This window comes from Schistocerca gregaria, chromosome 6, assembly GCF_023897955.1.
Source record: "Schistocerca gregaria isolate iqSchGreg1 chromosome 6, iqSchGreg1.2, whole genome shotgun sequence".
NCBI lineage: Eukaryota > Metazoa > Arthropoda > Insecta > Orthoptera > Acrididae > Schistocerca > Schistocerca gregaria.
The window spans coordinates 462,243,982-462,265,149 of NC_064925.1; the positions used below are offsets into that span (position 1 = coordinate 462,243,982).

A 21,168-nucleotide genomic window follows, 5' to 3' on the forward strand; every position below is an offset into this window, starting at 1 on the left:
ATGTTGAGAGTTACACTTGACAGATAATAGCACTAGAATTATAATAAACCTATTATTTAGTTTTCTGCACTTTAGTTAAGTTCAACAGGTGAACACAATTTAGGTTCCACCAGAATATAAATATGTGCATAGGCGCTTTAAAGAACTGGTTGTGAAACAGTCACTTATAACATCAAGGCAGGCACACTCCATTTAAAGGGAAAATAATTAGCAAGTTTACACATTGACTAGAATGTTAAGGTGAATAACAGGCAAGTACACCGTCCACAGCACCTTGCAGCCAATGTTAACCGTTAACCTCCAATAAGTTCCTTTCTTTACAATATGACATCAAGTACAGCTTAATAGTCATTTAAAAAATAATAATAATAAATAAATAAATTCCACTGATATACAGGGTGTTTATAAATGAATATCGGGATTTTAACACTTTATAATAACTTGCAGTTATACTTGATATGTCAAATGAAACAGTAACTCAAACAGTTTTACCAAGAACCTTATAAATGTATATAAATGCATAGCGAGAACCAATTGGTTCAAGTTCACTGTATCCAAGTGCTGGATAGGCCGCAAGGGGTCCAATGACAGGCCTTGCTTTCATGGCCTCCACATTCACGAGACCTAATGCCATGCGATTTTTTCTTTGGGGCTTCATCAAGGATCATGTGTATGTGCCTCCACTACCAGCAGAACTCCAGAAATTAAGAAACTGGATTAAAGCAGCTGTTGCTACAATCACTGAAGAGACCCTTATCAACGTTTGGGAAGAACTCGGCTATAGACTAGATGTGTGCCATGTGACAAATTGTGCTCACATTGAACATTTATAAGGCTCTTGGTAAAACTGTGAGTTCCTCTTTCATTTGACATATCATTTACAACTGCAAGTTTAATAAAATAAATATTATAAAGTGTTAAAACCCCAATATTCATTTATAAACACCCTGTATATGCATGATTAAAAACTGGTGGAAAAACAATAAATTGAAAATTGACAAATTTATACTCAAAGGACCCGCACTCCATCTAAACACACCAAAAATGGCAACTTAATGGCTACCTAGAGTAATAAAATTAAGAATAGCATGCTTATAGATTGACTAGAATAAAGGAATAAATAACACATACACGGCTTTTGACGGCCGACAAACTGTGTTGTCTATTGAGCAGTGATTAATTTAAGCTAGCCACATCATACATTAACCAGGTTAGCGGCATATTTAAAGACAAGCATCGATCAAGAACCCTGGTCAGAAGGTAATGGAACCAGTACTAATTCACAACTAACTACAGCACTGAAATCAACTGATGACAGGTTGACTATTACGTACGATGGACAGTCAATAGACTGAACACCCCAAACCCAACTAGCACAACAGAAATCATTGACACATTTCAGATAATATTTTAAAACAACATACTTAAATACCTTTGTTTACCACAAGCCTTAATTAGTTAACAGTTTAGGCTCTGTTATTGATGCCACACAGAGGAGGTAGCAAGTTAAGGTCTACAATTCTACTTTTCCATTTAACATGCATTGTGACTAGGAAAGAAAGAATCCAGCTAATTAATTGAAAGTCACTACTTGGATTCAGCATTTGGCGATGTGCCTAAAATAAACAGACCATGGTGAGAGTCAAGTTTACACTTGCAAGCAGCACACACAGAACATGAGCATAAGGTGAAGATTAAATAAACTGCTCCTTGTTCAATCCTTTACACACCGACGAAACAAATAATCTTTCCTGAATTACTGCAGATGCCGGAATATCCAGTTGCTTGCAAATGATGCAAATAATGGTCAAAACATCTTACTTTAAGTTCGACAACATCCGCAGGATAGGAGTTTCAATGGAAAAGCACGCCTAATCCCCTTGGATCCACCTGCGACCAAGACAGTAACATTGGCTGCTATCACAGCTTTAACGTGCATTACACCTGACGTGCCAAACCATCAACAAAATGCCATGGCCTCATGTACGCTACCAGCCATCTGCAATCAGAGTTCCTCCCACCCAACCGACGCTCTTCTGCAAACATGGCAGGCAGGCTGCAGCAACGCCACAGAGCCCTCTGGCTAGAGTAAGAAAACAGCAGAACACGAAGCGAGAATTTTAAAAGGAACGCGCTACAGACAAGGAAGAAATGAAGAGAACCAACCGTGACATTATGTCACGGTTCACAACGTAACTGGCAAGCAGTTGTGCATGCCTAACCTTCAATGGAGGGCCTCCAGTGTAGAGCGATCTGCACCCCAGTTGGTGTTGCTCAGGCAGTGGATAGCATTGAGGTGCTGCCAGCACTTCTGCTTAAGCTGACGAAGGTGAAGTAGCCAAGTCATCAGGATATCGAAAATCAATCCTAAGAATCGATTTGTCTCCACTACAGTGTGTGGATCATCATTAAGGCAAAGTTCCGGTTCTGGATGAATGGTATGATGCCGACAGAAGTGCATGACACATGACTTCGCTGCTGAAAACTGGAAGCCGTGCCCTAGAGCCCATGACTGTGCCTTGTGGATGGCTCCCTGGTACCACTCGGCAACACCAGTACTGGAGGACCAGTACAAAATGCAGAAGTCATCTGCATACAGAGAAGATGAGACCGACAGCCTAACAGCTGCTGCTAGACTGTTAGTGGGCAATGGCCACTAAAAATAGAGACACACTCAATACAGAGCCCTGCGACACCATTCTCTTGGATATGGGGAGGGAACTATGGGAGGCAACAATGTGGACATGGAAAGTGAGAAGTGACAGAAAGTTTTGGATAAAAATCAAGAGTGGCCACCCAGAGATGCTGCTCATACAATGTGGCAAGGGTACAACATTGACAGGTTGTCTCGTATGCTTTACATAACTCAACAAAGATGGCAACCAGATTTTGGCATCTGGAAAAGGCTGTTCAGATGGCAGACTCAAGGGACACAAGATTATCAGATGACCCTGGCGGAAGTTACCCTGACATGGATCCAGTAGGCCACTTGACTCCAGATCCCAACCCAACCGCTTGCACAACATACATTCCAGCAGCTTACAAAGAAAGTTGGTGAGGCTGATGGGCTGGTAACTATCCACATCAAGCTGGTTTTGACCGGGTTTGAGCACTAGAAGGATGGTGCTCTCCTACCATTGCGATGGAAAGACACCATCACACCAGATCCAGCTGAAGATGATGAGGAGATGTCGCTTGTAGGCAGACAAGAGATGTTTAATCATCTGGCTGTGGATCCAATCTGGCCCAGGAGCTGTGCCAGGGCAAAGTGCAAGGGCACTGAGGAGCTCCCACTCTGTAAATGGTGTGTTATAGGGTTCAGTGTGGCGTGTAGTGAACGAGAGACTTTCCTTTTGATCTGCAATTTGAGGGTGCGAAAGGCTGGGGGGTAGTTCTCCGATGCAGAGGCGTGAGCATAGTGCTCACCAATAGCGTTTGCGTCAGTATATAACATGCCATTGATGTCATGCCAGGATCACCTGTTGTGGTCATTACCACACAGGTCACCATGTGCTCTCTAGTGGATAGATGGGAGAAGGCCAGGGAGATCAATGGCCCAATATGTGTCATGTGCCACACTGAAATGTGTGGGGGCACCTGTATTTAAGAGTCAGAGGTCGAGTTGTGACAGTAAATTTTCGACCTCTCCTCCTCAGCCAGTAGGCATGGCACCACCCCACAAGGGGTTAAGCACGTTAAAATCTCCCAAAAGTAGGAAAGGTTTAGGGAGTTGTTCAATCAGTGCAGCCAATACATTCAGGGGAACTGCACCATCTGGAGGAAGACAGCCATAGCTTCAAGAGGGTTTTTTGAAGAGGCACAGGTTCACTACATACTGAGTTCAGGACATAGACATAAACTCCACCTGTCACTATTATAGTCGCTACGGTTCCTGCAATATCCCTTACAACCCCAGAGGGCAGGGGTCCATGTGCCAGGAACCAGGTTTCCTGGAGGGCAATGAAGAGAGCAGGTGTAAAGTTTAACAGTTGCCATAGCTCATACAGGTGGTGGAAAAAACCGCCGCAATTCCACTGGAGAATTACATGATCATGAGACTGAGAAGGCATGAACACTCAATGAAGCAGTTTATGCCTCAGGGTCACCTGCTGCCACCAGATGAGTACCTGTGTGATCGATATCCATTGTCCCTGAGGGCCGAGCGAGATCTAAGTCCTCAGCAGGTGCCAGAATCTCCACCTTATCTTCAGACACAGAGTTTGTAGATAGTGGTGGAGTGGGTGCAACCGCAGTTCTTGAGGGTCTTTTTCTTTTTAGGTTTCTCTTGCTGCTCCTTAGGTTTGTCCAGCTGCGAGGGCTTCACTGAATCAGTCTCAGGGACTGAGGAGGACCGTGAAGCCCTATGACCAGCTACCTGTGATTGCTTCAGCCACTGGTGGGTGTCAGGTTTGCCACTGGTAGAAATCTGATCCAAGGGATCCCTTCCTGGCGAGAGGGGCCGGAGAAGACTTACGCTTCTCCGGCTGAGAAGCGGGCACTGACGTCCCCCCCCCGATGGTTGGTGGAGGGTGGGGGGGGGGGGGGGGGAACTCTTGTTCCTGAAGTAGGTTGTGCAGGAGCAAGAGTGAGGGAAATGTCCCCCTCCATCACGTGGGCAGGTGGGGTCTGATGGCTCTGAGAGCCAACTGTACATGGCAGAATGGAAAATGGTAGAATCATTGTCATAGTGGCAGCGTAGGTTGATGTCATATGAACTGGATGTAGCCTCTCATATTTTCTCTTAACCTCAGTGTAGGTCAGTTGGTCCAGGGTCTTGTAATCCATTATTTTTCTTTCTTTCTGGGGAATCGTGCAGTCTGGCGAGCAAGGCGGATGGTGCTCTCCGCAGTTGACACAGATGGGAGGCGGGGCACAGGGAGTATTGGGATGTGAAGGACATCCACAATCCAGACAGGTGATGCTGGAAGTACAGCAGGAGTACGTATGGTTGACCTTCCAGCACTTAAAGCACCCCATCAGGGGAGTCATATATGGTGTTACATCACAGCAGTAGACCATCACCTTGACCTTCTCGGGTAATGTGCCACCCTCAAAGGCCAAGATGAAGGCACCGGTGGCAACCTGATTTTCCCTCAGACCCCGGTGGATGTGCCAGATGAAATGGACACCTCACCGCACTAAAATGGCGTGCAGCTCATCATCAGATTGCAAAAGAAGGTCCCTGTGAAGTATGGTACCCTGGACCATATTTTAGCTCTTATGGGGCATGATGGGAACAGGAAACAGGAACATCCCAGCTTGTCACTGGCGAGTAGTGCCAGTGACTGGGCAGAGGATGCTGTTTTGATCAAGACCAGCTGTGACCGCATTTTGGACAAGCCCTCCACCTCCCCAACTTGTCCCTTAAGTGCTCCACAAAAAAATGAGATTTCATTGACAATAAAGATTCCCCATGAACCGTGGTGAATAAGCTTTGCTGCCATCCTTAGCCTGGCGTTCCTTCCTTGGTGTGGCCAGGAGGGGGTGAGGGGGAGCAACAATTTGGGGTCATATTTCTTAGCATTGAAGTTAGACCATGACTGTTTAGAGACTGCTGGTGTTTGGCCACCAGCAAGAGATAATGTACTACACTTCATGGCATGTCATTCACCCTGATGCCACCTACTCCGACCAGGGTCCCTCCCCACGGGCGCCACTCAGCCGTAGCAAAGGCCACCTGGCAGGATGGCCATTGCCAGGAGCAAAGATGCCGCAGGGTGACGGGCATCTACTCCTTGGCATACGTGGGGAGTTAACAGCACAGGCATCAGCACAGTGATCCCTGTGTGGTCAGGGGGCTACAACCAACAGGGTACATGATCGCCCAACCACAACAGACTGGCTACTGTGCTGGATATCAGGTGCAGACAAGCTAAGAAGTCCGTTATCGTCGACAGCACAGAAAGCAATACTGCAAAGAGGATGGAGGAAAACGCACCAAGGAGGGTGACCTCGCCCAACAGCTGGAGAATGAGCAGAAGTGCAGATCCATGTTGACGAAGGATGCGAGAGCTCTCAGCGCATGATGGAAACTATATTCCGTTCACCGAAACAAGAGACTTACTGTAAACACAGCAAGGCGCGTGACCACAGCGCTGCCATCAAGGGGTGTACAAGACAGGGGCGTCAGAAATTAAAAAATGATAGTCGTGTTTTTTATAATTTGGCATCTGAACATCATAAAGTGATCCAAGAACTACCTTCCAACAGCTTTTTTTACATTACATTAAAATTTATTGTCACTGAAAAAGAGAAATATTTAAGATTTCAGGAAAAGTTGTTTTTTCGCGTTGCTCTATATTTATCATGGCATATCTCCTAAACTGTGTGTCGCGCGGCAAAATAATTTTATAATTGCCTTTAGTATTATATGTTGATGACGTCTGCAAATTTTCTGCCCAATAGAGTCAGTAATAGTGAAGTAATAAATTAAAATCTCACGTCTGAGGCAGAACTTTTACCAAATCATCTGAAATATAGTAAGTGATGAACTTTTCCCCTTTACATTTTTTTGTGAGGGTATAAGCGAGAAAAGTTTCAGAAAAGTTTGAGTTTAATTTTGTAGTTTGTTCAAATGGGATGGATGCAACCATTTGTCCTTTATGAGCGATGCATTGTGCTGTTCGCAGGTGTGGCGCTCAGTCAGTGTGGCCATCTCAATTGCAAGAGTGAGTTCGTTAGTTGGTGTTGTACAGCGGCGATTTCATGATATCTTAAGTTCATCTGTAAAGAAGCTGGAAAGACTAGATGTTGATTATTAGAGTAAGTACGTGTGTTTGTAGCCACGCTGAGCATTCACTGTTTATGTGCGCATCCAATAGCATCACATAGTTTCTTATTTTATATATTCACTTATTTCATTAGCATCACATACGGATTCAGCGAACGAGGTCGACATGTCAGTTCTGAGTCCACCAAAGAAACGAGCAAAGAAGAAATTATTAAGTTCTGAGAAGCACATGGTGCTTAAAGTGTATAAAACGGAACTGTTACATTCAGAGCAGTCGATGAGTGACATTGTTTCGAAAACAGCTGCAGCTAACAGGTGTTGGACGTTCTTCAGGGTATCGTGTGATAAGTGAGTACAAGGCAACACACTATTTGAAGTCTCCCAAGAAAGGAAAATTATGACAGAAACTTTCTGGAAGTGTTGATGACTTCGATAGAAATGCGATACGAAGGAAAGTACACGGATTTTTTTTTCGTAACGAATTGCCAACAATTGACAAAGTGCTTACAGTCGTGAACGAAGATGCAGATCTACAATTTTGGAGAACTACATTTTATAAGTTATTGAGAGAAATGAATTTCAAATACGTCCGGCGTGGGCGTGATAGCATGCTAATAGACAGGGATGACATCATTTTATGGAGACGGTGTTATCTTTGAACCATTAAATGGTTGAAAGATGAAGGCAGACCCATTTACTATTTGGACGAGATGTGGGTAAACGCAGGACATACCCGAAGTTACGTCTGAGTAGATGACACTATAAATTCCTCAAAACAATCATTTCTGTCCGGATTATCCACTGGAAGCAAGGGCCCATCAGGTAAAGGGAAATGTCTGATTATCGCACACATTGGCAGCAAAACACGGTTCGTTGAAGGATGTTTGTGGACTTTCGAATCCAAGAAAAGTGGAGATTATCATGAGGAGATGTGCACCGAACCCTCCAAGAACTGGTTTCAAGATGTTAGATCCTCAGCTTCAGGAAAATGCAATTATTGTTCTTGATAAAACACCGTACCATTCTCGGAGAAAAGAAAAAGTTCCCAATGCGAATTCCAATAAGCACGAAATATCAGAGTGGCTAAAATCTAAAAACATCGATTTCAAAGACGGTATGCTGAAGAAAGAACTTTTAGATATAGTTAAAAATCACAGAACAGTGCACAACGAATACGCAGTAATTGAAATGGCGAAGAATGCAGGGAAAACTGTTCTCAGAATTCCTCCGTATCACTGTGAATTAAACGCCATCGAGTTAGTGTGGCCTAGAATCAAAGGCTATGTTGCAGCGAAAAACAAAACATACAAAATGGCAGAAGTTAAAGTACTGTTAGAAGAAGCAGTAAGAACAGTGACTGCAGAGGATTGGAACAAGTGTGTCCTCCATGTCTTAGAAAAAGTGGAAACTCAAATGTGGAAATTAGACTGCATTATAGAGGCTATAGAGGAGCGGTTTGTTATAAACCTCAATGAAAACAGTTCAAGTTCGACAGAGTGAACCTTGTTTCGTCCTTTATCATTATTATTACTGGTATTTTTATTAAAATTAACAATTAATTGTGTTTGAATGGAGCGTTTTGTTGACAACCTGAATGGAAAATAAATCTGCTTCGACAGGATGGACTCAGTTTAACATTATTTTAACATTATTGTTAAATTTGTTTTGTACATTGTTGCCCAGGTTTCTCACAGTCCGCTGCAAAGCGTGCGCCAAGGATTTTCCACACCCCTACGTATCACGTGAATACCGAATGCTTTCTCTGGAAACGAGTGTAGTTGCTCATGTGTTACTGTTTATGTTTCGTCCCAGCTCTCGGTGAATAGACTTTAGGTACCACGTAAGGCGCCCTTCCCCAATTGGCTCTTACGGCAGGCAAGGATACCTGGGGCCTATTCTAAACCCCAGACCTGCAGAGGGGCAGTCCAATTTTCTTATATGCATATAGACTGGTGAGTGTTCATGAGATTACCTCAAACTACTGCCTATCATCAAAATCTCTCATGTGCACTCCACAAGTATTCTGCTACCCACATAGCTGCAACCCTGATGAATCAAGGGAAGTCCTAAAAATCCCTACCCGATAACGCAGTGCAGATAAGACGCTCACAGAGACCTTCCACTCAGTTACAAACTATAGAACTCCAATCAAATCTGGGAATGAATCTGCAAAATGTGAGCTCTGCTTGCACCCCTGTGTGAGGCCAGCAGTCTTCACCATCTCCAGCAGCCACCTGTAAGAACTGAGGATGGCCTTAGAGCCGATGTGACAGGCCATGTCGTTGCCAACGTGTGCCACAACTTGCAGATGACTACACTCCATACACTCGATAGCTGCAAGGAAAACTGCCTCCACATCTCCAATGAGGCCTCCTGGCAGACATACTGAGTGCACAATGGCATTCTTTCTAGCCCTGTATGCTATATCTTTTTAAGGACCCACATTCCACACCTAACATTGGGGCTCCCAACAACTAGCAAACCCCTGCCCATGTAGTCCTGCTCTGACCCTTCTGAAGGAACGGCCACTTGTTCACTCACAAGATGAATAGACAAGGCCACATGACCGGCCTCCACATTTGCCCTCCATTATGAGCAATGTGAACCCGTTACCACCCGCCACTAACTCTGCGGGCCCACCACGTCGGGTACACTAGAAGGTGCCTTTGCAGTAAAGCCCCTGAGCGAAACAAGTGACACCCCATGTGTCCCGTGGGACACTCCAGAATCTCCACAACCGCTGCACCCCCACGTGGTAGCCTGAAGGCGACTGATCACAGTGAAAACCACATTCAACTGCCTATGAACTGTGGCCACCTCCTGCATCCACACACAGCAGGCACACTTCCTAGCTAGACAAATTGAAGAGTAACAGTAACAGATGGCAGAAACCTAGATAAGCAACTTGTTACCCTCCTGACATGTAACCAAAGGAAGCTGATGCTTCGATGAACTATGTAGCTGGCTGTTCAGAAGAAATGACAACTGAGCTACAGACTGCCTGAACTTATACTTACAGATTTCACCAGAGCCAGGAAAACTTCTGGGATTATGTTAGACACTGATGTACTAGATACCTTGAAATGGAGCTTCGAACTGGAGTGATTGTCCCTGATAGCAAGAATTCCAGGTGTCAGAGCTGATCTGTCACTGCTGATATAGCACTCAGTGCTTTGTATTTTCCTTCACTGTCATTTGCCCAACAATATAAAGAAATACTTTGAATTTAAACTCACAATTACAATTATTACACACAATACTGTACTCCTTGCCCTCTTCATCTATTTCACCACACTCTCATGATCAAAATATATCAATTAACCCAACAGCTGAACTTCTTTATATAATTTTGTCACTATCACAAAATACAATGGTCACAGAGAGAGTTGCTTCTAGGAAAACTGACACCTTGATCACTGGAAGCAGCAGATGTGGTTCTATCTAGGTGTGAATGGAATCACATGTCAAAAAAGAGGCATGTACCTATTGGTAACTAGCTAGTACAAGCATGTCTCTTCTTGCAATTGAAGCACTAGGTATACAGGTGTAAAAACAACATAATATTTTGTCTGGCAAGCACATATAGAACAGGACGCAACAAATCTGTCACAATTTAGATGTACTGAAACATTTGGTTTCTGTCTACTGCCAAATTGCTTCTTCTTCATATTTACAAAAATTTCTTCCCTAGATCTCTTATCGTGCTGCATCTTGATGATTTTACAAGCAACCGGTGGTAGATGCAACACACCAAATAAGTTTGGTGTGTTGGTTCAATGAATAAGTCTGAAACAAAGTAGTACATAAATTTTTAACATGTCCGTAGTAGTTATGCACTTAAACAGTAAACTCGCAGAGCAAACACTGATAGCCAATTCAAGTAACTTATGGGAACATACCCAAATGACGTCAATTTTTTGATAGTTGACCACCCTGTCATTTTAAAGGCAAAACTGCAGCAAGTAAGTGCTGTGCAAGTGAATTTCCAACCTCAGTTTGCAGAGCAATTCATGAATGGTAGCTACATCTATATGTGGGAAAATGTAGGGTAATGCGGATGAGTAGGAAGAACAAACCTGTAATGTTTGGATGCAGTATTAGTAGGTCCTACTTGACACAGTCAAGTCATTTAAATATCTGGGCGTAATGTTGCAACAGAATGTGAAATGGAACAAGCAAGTGAGGATTGTTCTACAGAAGGCGAACGGTAGACTTCGGTTAAAGGAAGACATTGAAGCCATTCAGAGGTGGGCTCCTAGATTTGTTACTGGCAGGTCTGAACAACACGCAAGTATCGCAGAGATGCTTTGACTACTCAAATGTGAATCCCTGGAGAGGAGATGACGCTCTTTTCGAGGAACACTATTGAGAAAATTTAGAGAACCAGCATTTTAAACTGACTACCACATGATTCTACTGCCACCAACACACATTGTGCATAACGACCACGAAGTAAAAATACAGGAAATTAGGGCTGACGCAGAGGCATACAGACAGTGGGAGTTGAACAGAAAAGAAAATGACTAGTAGTGGTACAGGGTACCCTCTGCCACACACCGTATGTTGGCTTGCACAATATCTATGTAGACATAGATGTAGAATATTGACACATAGTTATGGACCAGCACTCACACATTGAAGCCAACATTCAATTGAGCTACAGAGTCAACATAAGCTGTTTTGAAGGACAGGTCACAACTGGGGCACTTGCAGCTTTATACGTGAATGATTATATTTTGTCATAAAAAAAAAAAAAAAAAAAAAAAAAAAAAAAAAAAAAAAAAAAAAGAGAGAGATATGAAAATAAGTAGGAGAAGATGGTGGGTAATGACTGTAACATATACCTACAAATACTCCAGTCTCAGATGATCTACTGAGTGACAAGAAGAAGAAGACATGGTGTAGAAAATTCAGTATAGGATCAAATCCTTGCATGGTTTAATACAACCTTTACTATTAATCAGATACATTCAGTGTATATAAATTCCGAAATCAAGAAATGTGTGTAATCCTCAAGTTTTGGAGAACAGAGTTAAGAAGAAAACATTCTAAAAAAAGTTTATATAAACTGTATGTAGGATATGGTTAAATTTGTATTCGGATTTAAAATAAACTGTATGTTATGATGCTATCTAGCTACATTAGCTTTCTTCTGAATAAATTTCCTGTTCAAACTTTGCAAAATGACTATCCATGTACAAAAGGATACACAGATTAAGTAATTTGCACTTTTTTTTTACATTGGATACAAAGGGCTCCTATTATAATCTGAAGTAATAATTTTAAAGAAGTAGATATCTGGTAATAGGAAGTGACAGTTTTTTCTGACTGTAATCCATATTTTCCAGAATGAAAACATTTTATTCAAATTTCCAGAAACCAACAAAAACAATTATTGGGGTAATGCCTATTGCAACTTTCCAAAAACTGACTGACTCACTTTATAATACTCATAGAAAAAGATGTAATTCACCATACCTTCCATGCAGTACCTAGGCTTTCAGTCACAATAAAAGCTTATGACTATCTTCCTGACATCTCGGAAATATTAAACTAATGCAAGCCTTTGTCAGGATACGTCACAAATTTCTCATACTATCACATGGCTTAAGGTGTATGGCAAGGACATGGATAAGAAGTTTTATTGCACAAGTAAACAAACACATCAATGTACGGAAAAAAACAGCGAAATTATGAAACACATATAAAAATGTATATACACTAATAACAAATCTTTTTCAGTTTATGCCCGCATTTTGATACACTGAGCAGGCATGATTCCAAAAACAGATTCAGCTATTGTGGTGCATGTTGTGGAACAGGCATTGAGGCCATGACTGCCATGCTGTAGAGCATGCTTTGCAACAGGGTATTGTGTGTTGCTGGTATACACCCTCTGTCTATGCCCATTCATTTTGAATGATAACCGGGTGGTAGTCATGCCAATGTAAAAGGTCGAACAGCGTTTACATAACAGATGGTATATGATGTGTCGTTTCACAGGTGGCTCTCCCTTTGATAGTATTTGGTTTGGCAGTTACAGGGTTCGAATAGGTGGTGGTAGGAGTGTGCATAGGGCAAGTCCTGCAAGCAGGGTGGTCACAGGAGTGGGAGGCACAGGATAGGGAGATGGGTGCAGAAGGAGTGTAGGGTCCGACAAGGATATTGGAGATTGAGAGCACAATGAAAAGCTATTCTAGGTATGGCAGGCACTGCACTTAGCTTTTCACTTTTATTAATCATACACGATGTTTTAGTAGTAAACTATGTTTTGCGTATTACACTGTCTTCCACCTTCAACCTCTCAGGTTTTCAAATCTCATCCGGTGCAGCCCCCAACAATCAGTCTTTCCTTCTCAACCCATCTGCCAAGTCTCCCCTGCCCGGGGGATTCTGGATGACTTTTCTGAACTGTACCCAATTCCCTAAACCTCTCCAGTTCTTTTCTTCACCCCACATCCTTCTCCTTCAACTATTCTGCCAGAAGAAGCAGCCACTGGCTCTGAAAGTTTGTGTGTGTGTTCTCATGCCACCACTCGCGGAGAAGATTCTTTTTTATCTACCCATTCACATTACATTGTGGACTGTGTTGTTTAAATTTTCTGCGTTCATTATTTTGTAAATAAAAGTCATAATTTCAGATTTTCATCCTTTAATAGTCTTAGTAATTAATCACTACACAACCATTAGCATCAATATCCCTTCATATCAGAACACTTCTGTTTTCAGATATATTATCTCATCTAAAATTGAAAGACAAAGAACTAGTGGTTGCTGGTGATTTTAATATAGATATCCTGAAAAAAATAAAAAAAACATTGTCAGTGAACAGTTACTGAAATCAGTTAATTGTCATCCAATTTAATTTCTACTGTAAATTTCCCAACTACGGTACACAAATGTTCTACGACTGTCATTGATAATATCTTTATAGGCAATTCTAGGCAACTAAGCCACTAACCAGTAGTAAATGGGCTATCTGACCATGACATGCAACACCTAACATTAAATTTTGAAAATTGTCCAGGGAAAACATCTATCAGAACTGAGTACAGAAGGCAAATAAAACAGTCAAAAACTGAGAAATTTAGGAGATTGCCCAAAGAAATTAATTGGATGGATGTTTACAGCATCCAAGACACAACTGGAAAATACAAAAATTCATAAATAAATTTATCACCTTATTTGAAAATTGTTTTCCCCTGAAGGTAACTCAAATTAAGCAGAAGTCTAATAAGAAACCATGGATCACACAAGGTATAACGATATCATGTGAGACAAATAGGACACTATCTGATATGTAGGGACACCTTTAATACTAGCAGTATAGCTCTTTACAAAAATTACTGCAAAATATTGAAGGAGGTTATCCAGCAATCCAAACACCTGCCTTATGAGAAGAAAATAAATACATCCAGCAATAAAATAAAAACAATATGGGATATAGTTAAGTCAGGGACAGGTAGGACCAGAAATGAGGAGGAACAAATAGCTCTAAAATATATGAAATCCTGGTAACAAACGCATGTTGTGTTACAAACCATTTAAATAAGTATTTTGTCTCTCTCACTGATAGCATGGGGTTGTCCGGTTCAGTAAATAATGCAATGGAATATCTGAGACCAGTGCACATGAGCAATGTCGGTAAAATGGAATTGACACTTCCAAAGAAATAGAATCCATCATAAAGTCCTTGAAATCAAAGCATTCTAGTGGTTATGATAACATATCAATAAAGTTAATAAAAGAATGTTCATGTGAGCTTAGTCATATCTTGAGTTATTTGTGTAACCAATCACTTGTCACAGGAACATTCCCGGACCGGCTTAAATATGCTGAAGTTATACCTTTCCACAAGAAAGGGGACAAAGAAATGCTGTCAAATTACCAACCGACCTCACTTTTGCCAGCTTTTTCAAAAATCTTTGAAAAGGTTATGTTCAAGCATCTACTTGAGCACCTTAGTGAAAATAACATACTGTCAAAGTCATAGTTTGGGTTTCTTAAGCGTTCTGATATTGAGAAAGCTATTTACACTTATACTGAAATTGTCCTTAATTCATTGGACAACAAATTAGAGACAACTGGCAAATTCTGTGACCTGACAAAGGTGTGAATCACAGCATTCTTTTAAGTAAATTAAAATATTATGGCATCACTGGTAGTGCTTCAAAGTGGTTTCAGTCATATATTACTAATAGAAAACAAAGGGTGTCATTATTTAACACTTCAGCAGTAGGCAATCGGACATCTGACAGGGAAGAAATTACATGTGGTGTTCCCCAAGATTCCATAATAGGTCCACTACTTTTGCTTGTGTATACTAATGACCTGTCAACTTTTACATGACCAGATGCCAAGTTTGTCTTATTTGTAGATGATAAAACATTGCAATAGATAGCAAATCAAATACAAATTTAGAAAGGGCAGCTAATCAAATTTTTACTGACATTAATGAGTGTTTCATAGCCAATTCACTGTCATTAAACTTTGAAAAGACCACTATAAGCAGTTCAGAACTTCCAAGAGATTCCCTTCTAGTGTGTGTATAAAATATGACATGGAAATAGGAGAAGTCGAGAGTGTTAAATTCTTGGGATTGCAACTTGATACTAAATTCAGTTGGGAGTGACATACTAATGAACTGCTAAAGTGCCTAAACAAGTCCGTATTTGCAATGCGAATGATGTCAGACATAGGAGATATAAATATTTTGCTTATTTTCACTCCATTATGTCATATGGTATCATATTTTGGGGTAACTCCAAAAGCCGAGAAAAATTTTTTAGAGTACAGAAGCGTATAATAAGAGTAATGTGTAGTGTAAATTCAAGAACATGATGTCTAAACCTATTCATAGAATTTGGCATACTAACTACAGCTTCCCAGTATATTTATGCCTTAATGGAGTTTGTTATAAATAGTACATCTCATTTTCCAACTAACTGGTTAGTACACAGTATCAGTACTAGGAATAAGAACAATGTACATAAAGATTTAAAATCACTTACTCATACCCAGAAAGGAGTCCAGTTTTCAGCAACCCATATTTAAAATAAGTTACCAGCAACCATTAAGAGTTTAGTTTCAGACAAGGCACAATTTTAACATAAATTTAAAGAATTTTTGGTGGCCATCTCCTCCTGTTCCATCCTTGAATTTCTCAACAAGTGCAGTAGACTATTTTAATGAAAATTTATTGTACTTTAATTTTTGATAATACTTGGTTGTAATAGCCCATTAACTAGCTACTGTGTGAACGATGGATTTAATGAAAGCAGATGTGAGTATTAAACCAGTAAATATTGTAACTTTAATTTTATTTCATGTGCATAATTTTACTGTTTATTGACTGAGGATCATTAAAATTAATGAAACTCTAGTTTTTCTACTTAAATTTTTGTAATGTGTATCTGACATGATCCACACTCAGGAGGGTCCCATCTTTTGTCGGTCTATGGAATAAATAAGTAATCTAATCTAATCTAATCTAATCTAATCTCAATCTATATTAGCACAATTAGTGTACACATTAAAATAGAGCAGAGGTAGCAAAGTAATGAAGCCATAATACGCCTAGTACATAGACAAGTGGTGCATATTACACTTATGCTAATACAAAGTAATATATTAAAAACTAGCAAACATATTAAAAAGACATTCTCTCTCGGAAAATGAATAGTATACCATTGTTAAGAGAAGCTACTAGTTGCCCAAGTGCCTTGAAATATTTTATGGTTCTTCAAATGCAAGTCACGGCCACTGCACTTTGGCTTTCAAAGCTAATGTACTGGAAATATGACACTGCACTGGACATACATTAAATTCTCAGGTAAACTATTTTCTCTTTGTTGTCAATATGCATCAAACTTAGTGTCAATTATTATTATTTCCTTGAGTTTATGGTAATTTAAGCGTTTCTCCACCAGATATGTTTCGCTTTTATTTATGAACATTAAAGATGCTGTTAAAAGCTCTTAAAATGCAGTAAGCGTTGGACAGAAAAAAATCAATTTATTATGAACAGCTTCTGCAGAAGATGGCCATGGAAACAAACATATTAAAAATATTGCATTAATACCATTCTTTCCTAATCATACCAAACAAATGTTAACTCAAATGCAATGACCAGACATTCAGGCCTAGCAGAATGTACATACACTATCCGTTGAAAATAAGATGTCACACCCCCACTTATGACTCAGTTCATTGGCTCATTCCACAAGAGTCAGAATCAGAACCTGTTTTTGTTCTACACTCCAAAGGCCACAGAGTCTTAATGTCACAAACAGGCTTATGTTAGTAAGAGTCTCATTAGGCACATTTAATGAGAAAGACATCGAGAAATTCTGAAATGTGAGTCACTGACCAGTGTAGAAATAACTTTAGGTATTTCCCACGGAGGCGAGTTGGAACCCTTTCTGTTAAATGGTAAGTACCCTCTGCCATGCACCTCACAGTAGCCTGCATGGTATGGATGTAGGTGCTGTTGATAAACATGTTACAGAGAGAACTTAGCTTTATCATGTACTAGGAAACCAGCTATTAATTGGAGCCATCTTAAATCACACAAAATGAGCTTCACATTTATGGTGTTGTTGATAATGGAACAAAAAAGTTTTTAAATGCCAATTTTAATAGTTCTGACAGACAACTGAAAGAAAAAGTTTACACACATGCAAAATGCATTGTTTTGCAATGCTTGAGTGATGAACTCCAATACTATGTTAATCAGTCACTCTTGTCTGCTGCCACCGACTATGGTGTACCTCGTATGTGTAATTTTTATATATATCCATTATATGCTATGTACACTAGATAAAGGAAATTAGTCTAAGTTGCAATTCCAAGCAATAAAATTCTATTGCAACCATAAACAGAGATTCTCATGTTAAAATTTATTACATTACACTGCAATTGAAGATACGGAAGCAAAAGCTGAATGCTTAAGTCCATTTTCAAATGCTCCTTTACAAATGAAAACCCAGGAGAAATTCCCAATTTAATTCTCATACCAGTGAAAAGCTGACTGAAATAAGTAGTAGTCTCAGTGATGTTGAGAAACAGCTGAAATAATTAAAACTGAACAAAGCTCTAGGCCCTGACAGAATCCGTATAAGATTCTATACTGAATTTGTGGTTGAGTTAGCCCCTCTTCTATGTCTATTTTAGATCCCTCAAACAAAAAATAGAGTTGAGTCCTTGGAAAAAGGCACAGATAACACCCATCTACAAGAAGGGTAGTAGAAATTACCCACAAAACTACTGCCCAATATCCTTGACATTGATTTGTTGTAGAACCTTAGAACGTATGTGGTATCTTTAACAGAATGACCTACTCAATGCCAGTCAGTATGGATTTTGAAAATATCCATCATGTGAAACCCAACTCGCACTCTTCTCACGTGACATACTGAAAGCTTTGCACCAAGGCAACCAGGTAAATGCAGTGTTTCTCGATATCCGGAGAGCATTTGACTCACTACTGCACCTATGATTCCTGTCAAAAGTATGAACGTAGGAGGTATCAAGTAAAATTTGTAACTGGATTGAGAAGTTTCTCGAAGGAGAACACAGCACGTTATCTTCGTTGAAAAGTCATCATAAGCTGTAGAAGTAACTTCTGGCATGGTCCAGGAAAGTGTGGAAGGACCCTTGCTGTTCATGTTGTATATATTCAGGACAATGCAGATAACATTAAAAGTAAAAAATTAGGCTTTTTCAGATGATTCAGTTCTCTATAATTAAGTACTATCTGAAAGAAAGATTTCAACATAGTGTGGAGACTGGCAATTTCTCTAAATTTTCAGAAATGTAAAATTTTGCACCACACACACACACACACACACACACACACACACACACACACACACACACACACACACACACACACACAAACCACTTTGTATTGTGATGTTCGCCTGCTTTATTTCTTCACCGATAGTCGTCAGTGTACTGCGTTGTTATACTGGCTGAAAAAATGGGGGGTGGAAGTCCAACACTGACTACTGTAAATGGTGTAGCCATCATTTGCATTTCGCAGTTATTAACTGTTACTGTTTACACCCCCCCCCCCCCCCCTCCCCCAAATGTTGTATTGTAAGTTAATATGGCCACTTCACTATTGGTTAACTTCTGATAAGTCTCATTAATAGTTTGCAAGCAGACATCAGCATACTACTACAATAGTTTACCATTGAACACCTCTGAACAGTAAAAACCTAACCACACAATTCTTGCAGAATAATACGGCACCTGTGGCGTTATTAACAGACACTGTCATTTTAACAAGCAGCCTACTTGTGTTACACTTATTTTGCAGTTAAGTGATGCATTGTTGACCTAACCAATATAGGCTCCTCATCTGAAAATCAGCCGTAGACTGACTGCTTTGAGAATAAAAATCCGGCCTTATAATAGAAAGAAACTTCCACATAGGAAAAATATATTAAAAACAAAGATTCCAAGACTTACCAAGCGGGAAAGCGCCGGCAGACAGGCACATGAACAAAACACACAAACACACACACACAGAATTACTAGCTTGCAGAATTACTAGAATTACTAGCTAGTAATTCTGTGTGTGTGTTTGTGTGTTTTGTTCATGTGCCTGTCTGCCGGCGCTTTCCCGCTTGGTAAGTCTTGGAATCTTTGTTTTTAATATAACTGGTACCGAAACTATACATTGTTTGATGTTTAGGTTACAGAAATTACAATTAAAACTTAACACATTCAATTAACCGAATACCCAGAAAAAAATCCTTCATTTTAATAGTTACTTCTACCACAAAGGTTACGCCAAATTATTTGTTTAAATAATGAAATTAACAGATACAGTTATTTAAACAATACTTCTGACAAACCTGGTAATTATTTTGGAAATAATTAAGGGCTGGTTTTGCTAATAGTTTTCGAGTAGAGCAAAATAAATACTTTAAGAATCCTAGTAGTTTTTCTCCGAAATGTTTATAATTATTACAGAATTTATATTTGTTTGTAAGGCAACAATAGAATCTAAGTCACGAAACAATTACTGAATTCACTCTAATGATATGTAGCTAAAGATATTACTCATAAATAGTAAAAATGAATTAGACAATTACATACACAAAACTAAGCATAACATTAGTTCTGGTGGTATATTCCTTATAACAGTGTCAACCTCTCTCTTTCACAAAGTGCAGATTCTACTCATGTATGTTAATGGTAATTAGTCAAAAGTGACAATAAAATGAATTTAAGGAGGCAGATGGCAAAACGAGAGAGGAAGTAAAAAGATCCAAGCTTGCTTTGTCACAGTACCCTATAGCTATACCAATGAGTCCCTGTTGGGATCTGCTAACTCATATGAATACCTTGATGTAACACTTTGTAGGTATATGAAGTGGAATGATCACATAGGTCCAGTCGCGGGTAAAGCAGGTGGTAGACTTCGGTTTATTGGTAGAATACTGGAGAAGTGCAATCAGTCTACAAAAGAGATTGCTTACAAATCACTCATGCAACCAGTTCTAGCATATTGCCTCAGGGGATACTGAACATATACAGAGAAGGGCAGCACAAATGGTCACAGGTTTGTTCAATCCATGGGAGAGGGTCACAGAGATTGAAGGAACTGAACTGGAAAAAAAAAGTTTACATTCATCCTGAGAAAGTCTATTAACAAAGTTTCAAGAACTGGCTTTAAATTATTAGGAACATACTACAAGCCCCTATGTATCACTCATGTAGGGATCAAGAGGATAAGATTAGAATATTTGAATGCCTCTATGTGTACAGTAATTAATCATTCTTGCCGTACTCCATACGTGACTGAAACAGGAAGAAACCCTAATAACTGGTACAGTGGGATGTAACCTCTGCCATGCACCATACAGTGGTTTGCAGTGTACAGATTGAGATGTAGCTGTAACAAATAAAATTTATATTATATAAAGTTTCCATAATTTTTATCTAAATAAATACTGTAAGCCATTAAATGCTTAATTCTCTCAGAGAAAAGCTCTGCTGTCTTTATTGAACATAAATATATATTACAATTATTTCATATAAAATTTACAATTCAGCTCAGCGACAACAAAATTCATCACAATATAAATCACATAAATGCACTTTTACAATTTAAACACAATGTGTTTTTTTTTTTTTTCATTCTTGCCAGTAGTGTAAGGCTGCTCCACAGAAATCCACATTTCCCAGTACTCTGAAACAAGTGCAACAACATTTACAACATTTGAAATTATCAAAACTGTTACATTTTTCCCTTAATTATATTAACACAGGCTTACAGAATTTACACTAGCATACTTAATATATTCTGTTTTACTGCTTTTTAATGCACTGCTTATTCATTATACATCACTGAAGTCCCATTGACAATACAGTTCATGTTCATACCTCAGGTCTCCATTTTTACTGTTCTGAGACAATGGCCTTCA

At 39.8% G+C, this 21,168-nt stretch overlaps 1 protein-coding gene across 2 annotated transcripts in view; it reads right to left on the reverse strand.

Moving 5' to 3' along the window:
- Positions 1–20,704: 20,704 nt before the first annotated feature.
- LOC126278233 (glutamate--cysteine ligase regulatory subunit) overlaps positions 20,705–21,168 on the reverse strand; it is a 34,488-nt gene continuing 34,024 nt past the window's right edge. For both annotated transcript variants that reach the window (XM_049978212.1, XM_049978214.1), the window contains one exon: positions 20,705–20,933. The gene's annotated coding sequence lies outside the window, so the exon portion shown is untranslated. The remainder of the gene's footprint in view (positions 20,934–21,168) is intronic.